Source organism: Leptodactylus fuscus, chromosome 4, assembly GCF_031893055.1.
Source record: "Leptodactylus fuscus isolate aLepFus1 chromosome 4, aLepFus1.hap2, whole genome shotgun sequence".
NCBI classification, from domain to species: Eukaryota; Metazoa; Chordata; class Amphibia; order Anura; family Leptodactylidae; genus Leptodactylus; species Leptodactylus fuscus.
Window position 1 is genome coordinate 215036617 of NC_134268.1, and position 15244 is coordinate 215051860.

Consider the following 15244-nt stretch of genomic DNA (forward strand, 5'->3'; position numbering starts at 1 on the left):
TGGCTGCTAATGGCCAGCAGAGGGCGAACAGTTGTAGCCGGGTCAATTTATGGCCAGTAGAGGACTAATAGTAATGTCTGTACTACACCAAATAGCCAGCAGAGGGCGAGTACTCATAGGAATTTAAAAGAGTACCCCACCTGTTAGGTGCCTGGTAATGGGGGAACCCACCAACAGAAATGGACTGAGGTGAGCCTATGCCAAACTCAATAGTGGTGAAATTTTGTTATCATCTATTTTTCTTGGAGGTTTTATCAATGAGATACCCCCAATATCAAAAACTGAGGTTCCCCGCCGCATGATATCCAAGGTGGGCGTACAGTTACAGAATTAGGAGAGTGAAGGGACCATTAGTCAGGCCCTCAGCAGATTTAACCCTTTTCAGTATAAAAATGACTTATTCCATGGAGGATCTACAGCAAAAACTGCACGTTACACAGGTTGTATATGCTGTATATGTATGTATACAACATGTATATGCATATATATATATATATATATATATATATATATATATATATATACTACTAGCATATTTATGTACAATATATGGCACATGTGTATGTATACCGCTTATGTGTGTATAAGTATGCTGCATGTATATGTATGCATATATATTTCTTACTCGCAGGAGGACTCGGCTTCGCACGGGTATATTAAATTTTTTGTTTGTGTAGTGGCCCCATAAGAATTGTTCAGTTTTGCACTGGTCTTTTTTGTATGTTGTTTGTGTGTGTCCATAAGCGTCATGTGATTATTTGTATCTCAGTTTGGATATCAGTGAAAAACCTGTGATTGGCTGTTATGGATACCTGGAGTAAAGCTGTGTGTATGTGACCTTGTGTAACCGCATCATCCACAGCACCCTGCCCCTTTAAAGATAACATACAGCAGTGAAGAAAAATGGCTGGGTTGGTATGGAAACCTGGAGTAAAGATCTGATGTGCGGCAATGTGTGCTGAGATGCATATCTAATCCTCCAGCCTGTGGTACTGTGTGCTAAGGTGCGTATCTAAGGGCCCGTTCACACGGAGTAAACAGGTGTGTAATTTGGCAAAATACATGTGTAAAAAATACACGTGTAAAAATAAGACTCCCATTGACTTCAATGACATTTTTTTACACGTGTAAAAAAAAAACACGTCAAAATACACTTCAAAATACACATCAAAATGCACGACAAAATACACGTGTAAATTGTCATTGAAGTCAATGGGAGTCTACTCCGTGTAAACGGGCCTTAATCCTCCAGCGTGTGGTATTGTGTGCTGAGGTACATATCTAATCCTCCGGCATGTGGTACTGTGTGCTGACCTGTGTATCTAATCCTGTGATGCGTGTATCTCCGTTTGGATATCAGTGTTGGATTGTACATGTGGAGTGACTGTATGTATGGAAGTTGGACTTGCAGGTTTGTATTAGCTAATGGGGGTCATTGTTTTTGGAATTCTGTATCTCAGCAATGGTCTAAAACCTTCCTGGACACCTAATGTATCTGTGTGCCAAATTTGGTGAAGATTGATCCAGTCGTTTGGTTGCGCATAAAGAACATAAAGAAAACCCTTATCAGCCAATAGAAGCTCGCAGGTGCTTAATCTCCACATACACACAGCTTTACTCCAGGTCTCCATAACAACTCAGCCATTTTTCTTCACTGCTGTAGGTCAGCCTTAAAGAGGCAGGGTGCTGTGGATGACACTGTTACACTAGGTCACATACACACAGCTTTACTCCAGGTATCCATAATAACTGATCGCAAGTTTTTAACTCGTATGCAAACTGAGATACACATGATCACATGACGTTTATGAACGCACACAGAAATGTCATACAAAATACTCCAGTGCAAAACTGAACAATTCTTATGGGGCCACTACGCAAACAAAAAATGAAATATACCTGTGCGAAGCCGGGTCCTCCTGCTGGTCTATATATACTGCATGTATATTTATGTATATTATAATCCCATATGAGATATAAGGGAGCAGTTATATACGATCACCTATAGACCTGCATTGTATATGAATTACACGGTCGGCCATTGATTTTTTTTAGTCCTTTGCAGCGGCCACAACAATCCGTGTCTATTTTTATATATTTTTTTTAGATTTTCTTCTTCTACAGGTAGCTCAGGAATATTACAGGACAGTGGAGAAGCCTCAGAGCCGTGCACAGAAGAGAAGGAGAAATAAACACCTGACTTTGAGTTTTACATCTTTAACTTTTTACACAGCAATGCCTTAATCTTCTCTTCGTGTGGCTGGGCCGGGGCCAGACCTCTGGCTCCAGAGGTAAAGTGGAGGAACTTGGAATCCTGTCTGAACAGGCCGCCCCACCCTCCTCCTCATGTCAGCTTGGCCTCCGTCCCAAACCTTGTTCTGAAGTGGATTCATTCACAGCCACAATTCTGGAGCCAGTTCAAGATCCCCACAAGACAAGCAGAACGTTTACATGGGAACTCGGCGGTTATTTATCACCTTTTGTTATCGCAGAAAAAATAAACCGACCTGTGGCAAGTGTACGGAGAAAATGGCAAACCTGCCGAGGAGGGAAAAAAACTAGAAAAAAACTGTATGGCTTAAGGCCCCACTGGGCGGAAACGCAGCGTTTTGGGGCATCGCGGGAAAAAAACGCTGCATTTAACATTACGCTGCATAGTGAATGCCATTTAGCCCCACACTGCGGAAAAAACGCGGCGGAAAAGATGCGTTTTTCAAAAAAGAAGCACGTCGATTATAGTTGCGGAAACTCAATTTTTCCCTCTATAGATTTCTATGGAAAGTGTGAAAACTGCAGCAAAAACGCAACATGATAAATGTGTTGTGAAACTCCGCAGAAACTACGCGGGAATGCATCAAAGTCCGCAGACAAAAACTCACTGTTTTGCTCGGTTGAGGCTAAGACCACACAGGCCGGGACCGTCGCGCTAAAGTGCTGCAGGAACAACCGCGGCGTGAACGCATTGCGGTTCTTCCCGCCGCGCTTTGAACAGAAAGTTCACGTAGTTTTCCTCCGTGGACTTTCTGTTACAATTATAGCTATGCGAATGCCGCTGGCTTTTCTGTAGATATAATTGACATGCTGCGATTATCAAAACCGTCACGGTTTTGGAAATCGCGGCGTGTCCGTGCTGCGATTTTTTCCACAAAGTGGGCGTGGGATTCGTACGAATCCCATCCACTTTGCAAGTACTGTAAAACACCGCGATTTGGCCACGGCATTTCCGGCCCCGGCCATTTTTGGGGCCTCGGCCTAAATAGCAGAGGACCATAATCCCTTAGGATTTTCATCAAAGCCTTTCAATTATCTTTATTGCACACGAGAGACTCGAGCAAAAACGCAATGAAAAACTCAACAGAAAACTCATGAATTTCCGCAGCACAAAACTGAAAAACGCATGGACATGCACGTTTTTTTTCCGCAACAGAAAACGCAGCGTTTTCTCTGCGTTTTTTTGCTGCGTTTCCACCAGGTGGGGCCTTAGCCTAAAAATGCATGAAAAACAGGTAGAAAAATAAACCGACTTGTGGCAAGTGTAGGGGAAAAAAATCACAAACTTGCTGAAAATGGGGAAAAAAATTGTACAAAATTGTAAAAGAGCAACAAAACACAATATTAGGTTGGGGCCCTACCAGCGCCGCACCTCCCATGAGGCGACCTGAAGCGATCGCTTCAGGTGGCGCTATGCCGGGGCCCCGGGGGAGGGTGGCATTTTTGCTGACCTAAGCCAGTCCAGGACAAGCTGTACTGGACTGGCTTAGGGTCACCGTCACTGAGTGGTGGATTGGGGAGGCCACTGGAGCAGCGCTTCTCCAGTGGCCGCCCCTCACACTCAGGCAGAGAGCAGGTCCTCTCCCTGCCTGCTCTCTGCCTGCTAAAGACGCTTGCTCGGCCCCGCCCCCTCCATTCGGCCCCGCCCCTCCTTGTGGCCACGCCCCCTTCCGCTCGGCCCCGCCCCTCTTCCCGGGAAGGGGGGTGACTGCTTTCTGACCTCTGCTTCAGGCGGCAGAAAGCCATGGTTCACCCCTGGGCCCTACATTGTGGAAACAGCTTTTTTTTGTTGCAGATTTTGTTGCGGTTTTTGAGCCAATTGCAAGAGTGCATTGAACAGAAGATAGAAGTAGCCACTACTGGATTTGGATTTAAAAAATCATCAACAAAAAAATGCTGCTTTTTCGCAACGTGGAGCCACAGCCTAAAAAGCCAAAAAAAAAAAAAAAAAATGATCTGACTTGTTGCAAGTGTACGGAGAAATTCATAAACCTGCCAAGAATGGAAAATCCTGTAAAAATTCAACAAAAAAACAACAACTTAACAAAGCCAGAAAATTACAAGGCAAAAATGCTGCTGTCAGACCCCTGGGCCGGAACTGCAGGGCTTCCACAGATGGGGGGGATTGCGGGCATTATAGGGGTAACACATAAACTGCTGGGGTTCTGCTGATCCAATCTGAAGCTAGACTAACACTAGTGAGGACCACTAAAGCAGCAGCTACACATGGAGACCAGTGAACCCCACTGACTATAATGGGGTCCATTGGGGTTCCATTAGGTGTCCGTCATTCAGACTGTAAGTGGCGGATAAAATACTCCTCCAATGGAGTTTCACATGCTCGTTGCTCCATTCAATTTGGTGGGACTTCCGGAGATAACTAACTGGCTGTACCATTTTTACAGGGCACAGTAGACCCCCATTCTTGTTATCATTAAACTTATCCCCTATAGTTATATAATGCTGACTCCCCGTACCTACCACTAGATGGAGCTCAGGGCATCACAGTATACTGTGTATTTAAAGCACCTGTCACCATCTCCACCAACTCCGATTCTTTTAATCCTTCACTGATTCTGGCACAGATGAAATTTTTTCGCTATTCCCCACCATTCCTGAGCAATCAGTACTGATAGTTTCAGTACCTAACATGCTAATGAAATCCTGCAGGAAACAAAAGGGTTAATCCCCTTCTGAGTCAGCTGAGGGGGCGGGAAGTAACAATATTTGTACCTACTGGTTAGGGGGAGGCTCCTGCTGCAGCCAGTTGTCTTATAGCCACGCACAAGAGACTGAGGAGGACGTGGCTGAGAAGATAGAGAGAACATTTTGTTATAAATAGACAAAAAAGGATCAAAAGAAGGAGCAGATTAAGGCCACGTTCACATCTGTCGCAGCGTCCATTGAAGATCGGCAGAGGAGAAATTCATTTTAAGAACGACGACATCCTACAGACCCCATTATAGTCAATGGAGTCCATCAGGCTCCGAGTGTAACTGCTGCTTTTAGTGGCCCCACTCCATTGTTTGGGTGCCTTGAACCTACCATAAGAGAGAACGTACAAAGATACGTTTCGTTTTCGAGCATTTTTCAAAGTTTTATACAAAGCACCAAAAGATGAGACCAGCCCAGAAGTCGGGTGAAGGGTTAATGTTGAGCAAATGTTGCCGTTGTCCATCATCTACCGTATATTTATATGGGTGTAAGTCACAAAGGGGCGCAAAGTTACAAAGGGATCATAGACATGATCAGGTCAGTGGTGGGAAGCGGAGATGGCATCTAATAAGGATTCTTAAAGGGGTACACACACAATTAGGTGAACCCTACTATGTAATGAGCAGGGTCTCCATTAATATATATCATCCCTGCATAGCAGACCCTTCTCCCAATAATAAGTTCAGCAAAAGTTATCGACATAAATTACAATTCCCGGTGCTAAGTGATGAAATCCCACTGATTTCCAGAGAGCAAACCATATGTCCGCCATTCTTCTACTATATGAAATGCTGGGATTTCTGTAATATAAATTAAAAACATCTGATTCGGACTACAGTAATACGCTGCACTGGATTAGGCCGGGCGGAGAATTCCAAGAGGGAAAAGAAAGAAATATGCGCATATAGTAAAATCACCGAACTAAGGAGGCTGAAAGCTCAGGGCCCTTCTTTATGAGGTGCGCAGGTTGTAAGATTGCTGAGGCGTAATTAGGGTCCAAAAATGCAAAAATAATATATCCCAACACAACTCAGGAAGTCAAAATGAGCATAGAAATCTGTTAATAAGAAATATGATGTGTACTGTAGAATTCCTCCAATCTGACATCCATATACTGAATACAATTACTATAATACTGCCCTCTATGTACAAGAATATAACTACTACTCCTATGTACAAGAATATAACTACTATAATACTGCTCCTATGTACACGAATATAACTACTATAATACTACCTCCTATGTACAAGAATATAACTACTATAATACTGCTCCTATGTACAAGAATATAACTACTATAATACTACTCCTATGTACAAGAATATAACTACTATAATACTACTCCTATGTACAAGAATATAACTACTATAATACTGCTCCTATGTACAAGAATATAACTACTATAATACTGCTCCTATGTACAAGAATATAACTACTATAATACTACGCCTATGTACAAGAATATAACTACTATAATACTACTCCTATGTACAAGAATATAACTACTATAATACTGCCCCTATGTACAGGAATATAACTACTATAATACTACTCCTATGTACAAGAATATAACTACTATAATACTACTCCTATGTACAAGAATATAACTACTATAATACTGCTCCTATGTACAAGAATATAACTACTATAATACTACTCCTATGTACAAGAATATAACTACTATAATACTACTCCTATGTACAAGAATATAACTACTATAATACTACTCCTATGTACAAGAATATAACTACTATAATACTGCCCCTATGTACAGGAATATAACTACTATAATACTACTCCTATGTACAAGAATATAACTACTATAATACTACCTCCTATGTACAAGAATATAACTACTATAATACTACTCCTATGTACAAGAACATAACTACTATAATACTGCTCCTATGTACAAGAATATAACTACTATAATACTGCTCCTATGTACAAGAATATAACTACTATAATACTACTCCTATGTATAAGAATATAACTACTATAATACTACCTCCTATGTACAAGAATATAACTACTATAATACTACTCCTATGTACAAGAATATAACTACTATAATACTACTCCTATGTACAAGAATATAACTACTATAATACTGCTCCTATGTACAATAATGTAACTACTATAATACTACTACTATGTATAAGAATATAACTACTATAATACTACCTTCTATGTACAAGAATATATTTACTATAATACTGCCTCCTATGTACAAGAATATAACTACTATAATACTGCTCATATGTACAAGAATATAACTACTATAATACTACCTCCTATGTACAGGAATATAACTACTATAATACTACCTCCTATGAACAAGAATATAACTACTGTAATACTGCTCCTATGTACAAGAATATAACTACTATAATACTGCTCCTATGTACAAGAATATATTTACTATAATACTGCCTCCTATGTACAAGAATATAACTACTATAATACTGCCCTATATGTACATCAATATCACCACTATAACACTACCTCCTATGTACAAGAATATAACTACTATAATACTACTCCTATGTACAAGAATATAACTACTATAATACTGCTCATATGTACAAGAATATAACTACTATAATACTACCTCCTATGAACAAGAATATAACTACTATAATACTACTCCTATGTACAAGAATATAACTACTATAATACTGCTCCTATGTACAAGAATATAACTACTATAATACTGCTCCTATGTACAAGAATATAACTACTATAATACTGCTCCTATGTACAAGAATATAACTACTATAATACTACCTCCTATGAACAAGAATATAACTACTATAATACTGCTCCTATGTACAAGAATATAACTACTATAATACTGCTCCTATGTACAAGAATATAACTACTATAATACTACTCCTATGTACAAGAATATAACTACTATAATACTGCTCCTATGTACAAGAATATAACTATTATAATACTACTCCTATGTACAAGAATATAACTACTATAATACTGCTCATATGTACAAGAATATAACTACTATAATACTACCTCCTATGAACAAGAATATAACTACTATAATACTACTCCTATGTACAAGAATATAACTACTATAATACTGCTCCTATGTACAAGAATATAACTACTATAATACTGCTCCTATGTACAAGAATATAACTACTATAATACTACCTCCTATGAACAAGAATATAACTACTATAATACTGCTCCTATGTACAAGAATATAACTACTATAATACTGCTCCTATGTACAAGAATATAACTACTATAATACTGCTCCTATGTACAAGAATATAACTACTGTAATACTGCTCCTATGTACAAGAATATAACTACTATAATACTGCTCCTATGTACAAGAATATAACTACTATAATACTGCTCCTATGTACAAGAATATAACTACTATAATACTACCTCCTATGAACAAGAATATAACTACTATAATACTGCTCCTATGTACAAGAATATAACTACTATAATACTGCTCCTATGTACAAGAATATAACTACTATAATACTACTCCTATGTACAAGAATATATTTACTATAATACTGCCTCCTATGTACAAGAATATAACTACTGTAATACTGCTCCTATGTACAAGAATATAACTACTATAATACTACCTCCTATGAACAAGAATATAACTACTATAATACTGCTCCTATGTACAAGAATATAACTACTATAATACTACTCCTATGTACAAGAATATATTTACTATAATACTGCCTCCTATGTACAAGAATATAACTACTATTATACTGCTCTCTATGTACAAGAATATAACTACTATAATACTACCTCCTATGTACAAGAATATAACTACTATAATACTACTCCTATGTACAAGAATATAACTACTATAATACTACTCCTATGTACAAGAATATAACTCCTATAATACTACCTCCTATGTACAAGAATATAACTACTATAATACTGCCTCCTACTGGTATGTAATATAATGTTCAGATGTAAGTTTCTTCATGGTTCTTGTGTCTTTACACACATACAGTAGATTCTTCCTGTGTTCTGATGTGATCTTTCAGTCATCTCTTATGGCCACTCACACCAGTAGAATCCTCCAGTGTACACAGCTTATACAGGAAAGTGATGAAGAAATGTTTGGGATGTGATGTTCAGCATGAGATCCCCCGATGCGCTACCTCAGTAATGTCTGGGATGTAATGAGGCGTGATGAGGCGTGAGGTATGACCGCTCTCCACGTGTCTTGTAATAGCTGTGGCTCGGTATTAATCTCTTTTACTACAGATAGGAGTACATAAATATTATTATGTGCTGGGAATAAGAGGCAGTGACCATGATGGAAATTACTACTGTTTAGTGAGATTGGAAATATATATGCTGCTGTAGATGAGTACGTCTCAAAGCATTGGGGGTAATATGGCATAACCAAGAAGGTTCTTTTTATCAGTCACCATGATTTTGTTCACTGTTTGCCCATAGATGTTGCAGACCAGGACTGATCTCTGGGCTATACCATTATGCAGTACAGAGACAGGGGCGTACTTAATTACAATTACAATTAATTGTAATATACAGTGGAAAAAAAACACTTTAAGGGGAGCCCCGACCCATAGTCAGAAGTGAGAGCATCTTCTAGAGCAGGAGTAGCTGAGACGAATGATATATATGTTTGTGGGACTAGATTTAGTATAGCCTGTCATTTTATCATTAAAACTTCTTCTGGAGTTTAGTGGGCGGAACTACTGTCAGCATGAGACCGCCCACTGAACTCCTAACCCCAAAAAGAAAGAGGTTTAAATGAATAAAATACCAAGTTCTCCTGAATCTTTCCCCCCCCCCCAACCTATATATCGTTCCGCTCGGCTCTTCCTGCTCTATAAGATGCTCCCCGTATTTTTGTTATGGAAAAACTCCCTTTAATAAAAGCACAAAAATTCACAAACAAATAAAATTCTTGGATAACATCCGATGGTGGTGCCACTGATGAATTTTCGGCTTCCATTTTCTCCTGTGTTTCTATGCAAATCACATCGGGTTGTTATGTGGGACTGTAATTACCTTTTCTGGATAAATATTGAACAGCAAATTTATATATTTCCTGGGAAACAGTCGTGGAGAAGCTGAAACTGCTATTAAATTCTTTCACTGGCGTAGAACATGTGTCTGCGAAGTACAATGAGCATTGTGTACCTGTGACTGCAAGGTAGAAGCGGAATAATGCGAGACAGATTAAATAGGATTAATGGGATGAAGTAAGTGATTTGATTCATGAATAAAATCCTAATGCGGCGCTGTCTCCGAGTTACGATCGTCACAAAATATTAGGAAATTGTTTTATTAGCCAAAAAATAAGTCGTTATTACATAATAAATGATCAAACACTGGAGACGACTGACAGTGAATAGGACGAGGGGAAAATAGTAGCTACTAGTATCAGCAGGGCCGGCATTAGGAGGGGGGGGGGGGCAACCTGGGCAATTGCTCAGGGCCCCCAGTTCTCAAAGGGCCCCAGGATCCGCAGCACCAGACACTTCAGTAGAGTCATAGTTCTAAGTGTACTGGCCAATACTGTGGCCTGAGTCCAATACTGAGCTGTAGTCCCTGCTCTACATAGATGTCACTGCATAGAAACCGGAGAAGGACCTGTGAGGGGGCGTGGTGTGCTGACATCATCACAGGTCCTTCTCCAGAGGGAGAGACTTCAGCCGCAGGACAGAAGCGCCGGCTGCCTATGTCCATCAGCCATTTTCCTGTGGGCCAAATGGGAGGGGAACGCACCAGTGCTGCGAGAAAACTCATTTGCATAAGGAAGTAAGAAGAAATTCCTCAGGAACGGCGGGGCAGATCAGAATAATAAAGGTAAGAGAAGAATAACCTTTCTTAAGACTATTCCTATGTGTATTTATTGTAAAAAGGGTGTTCTAGTTATAGAATCCCTTTAATAAGGCTAGGGCAACTATTATATATACAAGGGGGAGGGGTCTATTTATAAGGAGGAACTATTAATAATAAGTCCAGCTGGGGAATTATAGTTAAGGAGGGATTATTATTAACAAATTTATTATTTATAAGGGGGCTATTTGTAAGAAGGATCTAAGGGGGCGCTATAATATCTGTATTTCATATGGGCAAAAAAGGGTTTTGTTATTCAAGTAATAGGACTGGCACAGCAGTGCCATCCTCTGTATAGTGGTGGTTCTGGGTAATTGCAGTGCCGCTCCTATTACTCAAATAGTAATGGTGCTGCATCAAGTCCACAAGCAGTGTCTGGCACCCGGAAGCTTCTAGTACAGCTGATCTGTGTGGGGTTCGGGTGTTGAACCCTGACCTGGTATATACTGACATACTGATGACCGCACCGATGACATACTGTAAGCAAATCAGTAGTGGTTTTAACAGAGAGGGGCGGGTGCTGACCGCACCTTATTGTACCCCTCCCTCAGAGACAAATATAAAAGGTGCTGCAGCCATAATGTGACTAGTAGCATCAGAAAAACTGATAGGACACCATGTATGAGACTTGTATAGACTGCCCAGCAAGACCCCGCACATTTCTCAACTTTTCATTACAACTTAAGTACCCTTTACTTGATGTACCCCTAGGGGTATGCCCTACTATCCCCGGGGGTGCACTCTGCAGTGAGAGCTTCACCCTATTATAGGAGTTTGAGGGGTTCCCACCAATGAACTACTATTATACCCTGGGTTCTCTTCAAATAAGAAGTTATCTGTAATTCAACCTATACCTGACCTAGACCATAGTGGAAAGAGCGTATTTGAGGATCGCACCTTCGTGAATTAGACCGGAGAACTGCCACGTAAGCGGTGCCCCTGCAGACATTACATAGATAGTCATGTAATGCCACACATGTAATGCCACATTTCTCCTGTAGTGGCCACTGCAGGAAAAATGAGCGGTCGGATAGGGATACCGCCGGCGATCACAGCTGATTAATGGGACAAATCCTGAACACAAGAGGTTAATTGTGGGGTAACGGGTTATTTTTAGGTGGATGTATTCCAGCCGTTCTCTAGAATTACCCGGTGCCTTGGAGCTTTGTGAAAGATACAGCCACAATCTTACATTTTTATGGCATACAATATATTGTATACGACAAAACAATTTTCCTAGGAAATTATCCGCTCAGTCAATAGTTCACTCAATTTCCTGGTTCCCCCCGTTCACCACAATGACAACGTATATAATACATTTCCTCGAAACATGAAAAAATACAGATTGAATTTCCGCTCCGATAGTTTATGATGATTTCCATTCAGCTTTTCTGTTTCCTTTTGTGAAATTTTATTTTTATTCTCATCCTGGATGTAATTGTTATTTGGGGGGGGTCCATAATCCATATAATACAGATTGTTGTATACAGGTCATGTGATCTTAACAATGATTGAATAGGAGTAGGGCTTTCTCCGGCCGTATACCAAGTATATAGCTTACGGCAGCCAAGGCGTCTGGTCAGGACGGGGTCCAGGTGTCGGAACCCGACTGATCTGATTCTAATGACCTGCCCAGTGAATGGCTCATCGGTATCAATTACCTTCAGGTCCTGGACAACCCCTTTAAGGCTGAAAAGCTGTATAGCCCTAACACTATTTACAGCTGAGGGTTTGCTACATTTGTGCCTTTTCCCAACCCTGGTTGAACTTGGTTTTGTCTTTTTTCTGCAAGTGGAAAAAAATCCCATGTAAATGAATAGGAGGCAGGAGAATTTCATACATGTGACCACCCCCTTACAAAGGTTTGTATTGTTATTTTCACACTGCATAACTTTTAATTTGCTCTTGTTGTTCCAAACCACAGTGGCCCCAAAAGCTGGAGGACTAGGCAACTGCTCATTTGCTTATTGAAAAAAAAAAACTGTGATATCTAGGCAACCAAGTCACCGATTTGATTCAAATGACCCCAGCCTATCTATCTGCAGGGCTGGGGTGAAATGCTGGGTCTGGTGATAGTAACCTATCTATCTGCAGGGCTGGGGTGATATGCTGGGTCTGGTGACAGTAACCTATCTATCTGCAGGGCTGGGGTGATATGCTGGTTCTGGTGACAGTAACCTATCTGCAGGGCTGGGGTGATATGCTGGGTCTGATGACAGTAACCTATCTATCTGCAAGGGGCTGGGGTGATATGCTGAGTCTGGTGACACTAACCTATCTATCTGCAGGGCTGAGGTGATATGCTGGTTCTGGTGACAGTAACCTATCTATCTGCAAGGGGCTGGGGTGATATGCTGAGTCTGGTGACACTAACCTATCTATCTGCAGGGCTGGGGTGATATGCTGGTTCTGGTGACAGTAACCTATCTATCTGCAGGGCTGGGGTGATATGCTGGTTCTGGTGACAGTAACCTATCTATCTGCAGGGCTGGGGTGATATGCTGGTTCTGGTGACAGTAACCTATCTATCTGCAGGGCTGGGGCGATATGCTGGGTCTGGTGACACTAACCTATCTGCAGGGCTGGGGTGATATGCTGGGTCTGGTGACAGTAACCTATCTATCTGCAAGGGGCTGGGGTGATATGCTGAGTCTGGTGACACTAACCTATCTATCTGCAGGGCTGGGGTGATATGCTGGTTCTGGTGACAGTAACCTATCTATCTGCAAGGGGCTGGGGTGATATGCTGAGTCTGGTGACACTAACCTATCTATCTGCAGGGCTGAGGTGATATGCTGGTTCTGGTGACAGTAACCTATCTATCTGCAAGGGGCTGGGGTGATATGCTGAGTCTGGTGACACTAACCTATCTATCTGCAGGGCTGAGGTGATATGCTGGTTCTGGTGACAGTAACCTATCTATCTGCAGGGCTGGGGTGATATGCTGGGTCTGGTGACAGTAACCTATCTATCTGCAGGGCTGGGGTGATATGCTGGTTCTGGTGACAGTAACCTATCTATCTGCAGGGCTGGGGCGATATGCTGGGTCTGGTGACAGTAACCTATCTATCTGCAGGACTGGGGTGATATGCTGGGTCTGGTGACAGTAACCTATCTATCTGCAGGGCTGGGGTCTGGTGACAGTAACCTATCTATCTGCAGGGCTGGGGTGATATGCTGGTTCTGGTGACAGTAATCTATCTATCTGCAGGGCTGGGGTGATATGCTGGTTCTGGTGACAGTAACCTATCTATCTGCAGGGCTGGGGTGATATACTGGTTCTGGTGACAGTAACCTATCTATCTGCAGGGCTGAGGTGATATACTGGTTCTGGTGACAGTAACCTATCTATCTGCAGGGCTGGGGTGATATACTGGGTCTGGTGACAGTAACCTATCTATCTGCAGGACTGGGGTGATATGCTGGTTCTGGTGACAGTAACCTATCTATCTGCAGGGCTGGGGTGCTGGGTCTGGTGACAGTAACCTATCTATCTGCAGGGCTGGGGTGATATGCTGGTTCTGGTGACAGTAACCTATCTATCTGCAGGGCTGGGGTGATATGCTGGGTCTGGTGACAGTAACCTATCTATCTGCAGGGCTGGGGTGATATGCTGGTTCTGGTGACAGTAACCTATCTATCTGCAAGGGGCTGGGGTGATATGCTGAGTCTGGTGACACTAACCTATCTATCTGCAGGGCTGAGGTGATATGCTGGTTCTGGTGACAGTAACCTATCTATCTGCAAGGGGCTGGGGTGATATGCTGAGTCTGGTGACACTAACCTATCTATCTGCAGGGCTGAGGTGATATGCTGGTTCTGGTGACAGTAACCTATCTATCTGCAGGGCTGGGGTGATATGCTGGGTCTGGTGACAGTAACCTATCTATCTGCAGGGCTGGGGTGATATGCTGGTTCTGGTGACAGTAACCTATCTATCTGCAGGGCTGGGGTGATATGCTGGTTCTGGTGACAGTAACCTATCTATCTGCAGGGCTGGGGCGATATGCTGGGTCTGGTGACAGTAACCTATCTATCTGCAGGACTGGGGTGATATGCTGGTTCTGGTGACACTAACCTATCTATCTGCAGGGCTGGGGTCTGGTGACAGTAACCTATCTATCTGCAGGGCTGGGGTGATATGCTGGTTCTGGTGACAGTAATCTATCTATCTGCAGGGCTGGGGTGATATGCTGGTTCTGGTGACAGTAACCTATCTATCTGCAGGGCTGGGGTGATATACTGGTTCTGGTGACAGTAACCTATCTATCTGCAGGGCTGAGGTGATATACTGGTTCTGGTGACAGTAACCTATCTATCTGCAGGGCTGGGGTGATATACTGGGTCTGGTGACAGTAACCTATCTAT

General features: G+C 41.7%; 1 protein-coding gene across 3 annotated transcripts in view; it reads right to left on the bottom strand.

Annotated features, from left to right (window-relative positions):
• Positions 1-15244, bottom strand: part of DYNC1I1 (dynein cytoplasmic 1 intermediate chain 1) — a 280263-nt gene that overhangs the window by 53368 nt on the left and 211651 nt on the right. The window lies entirely within an intron of this gene.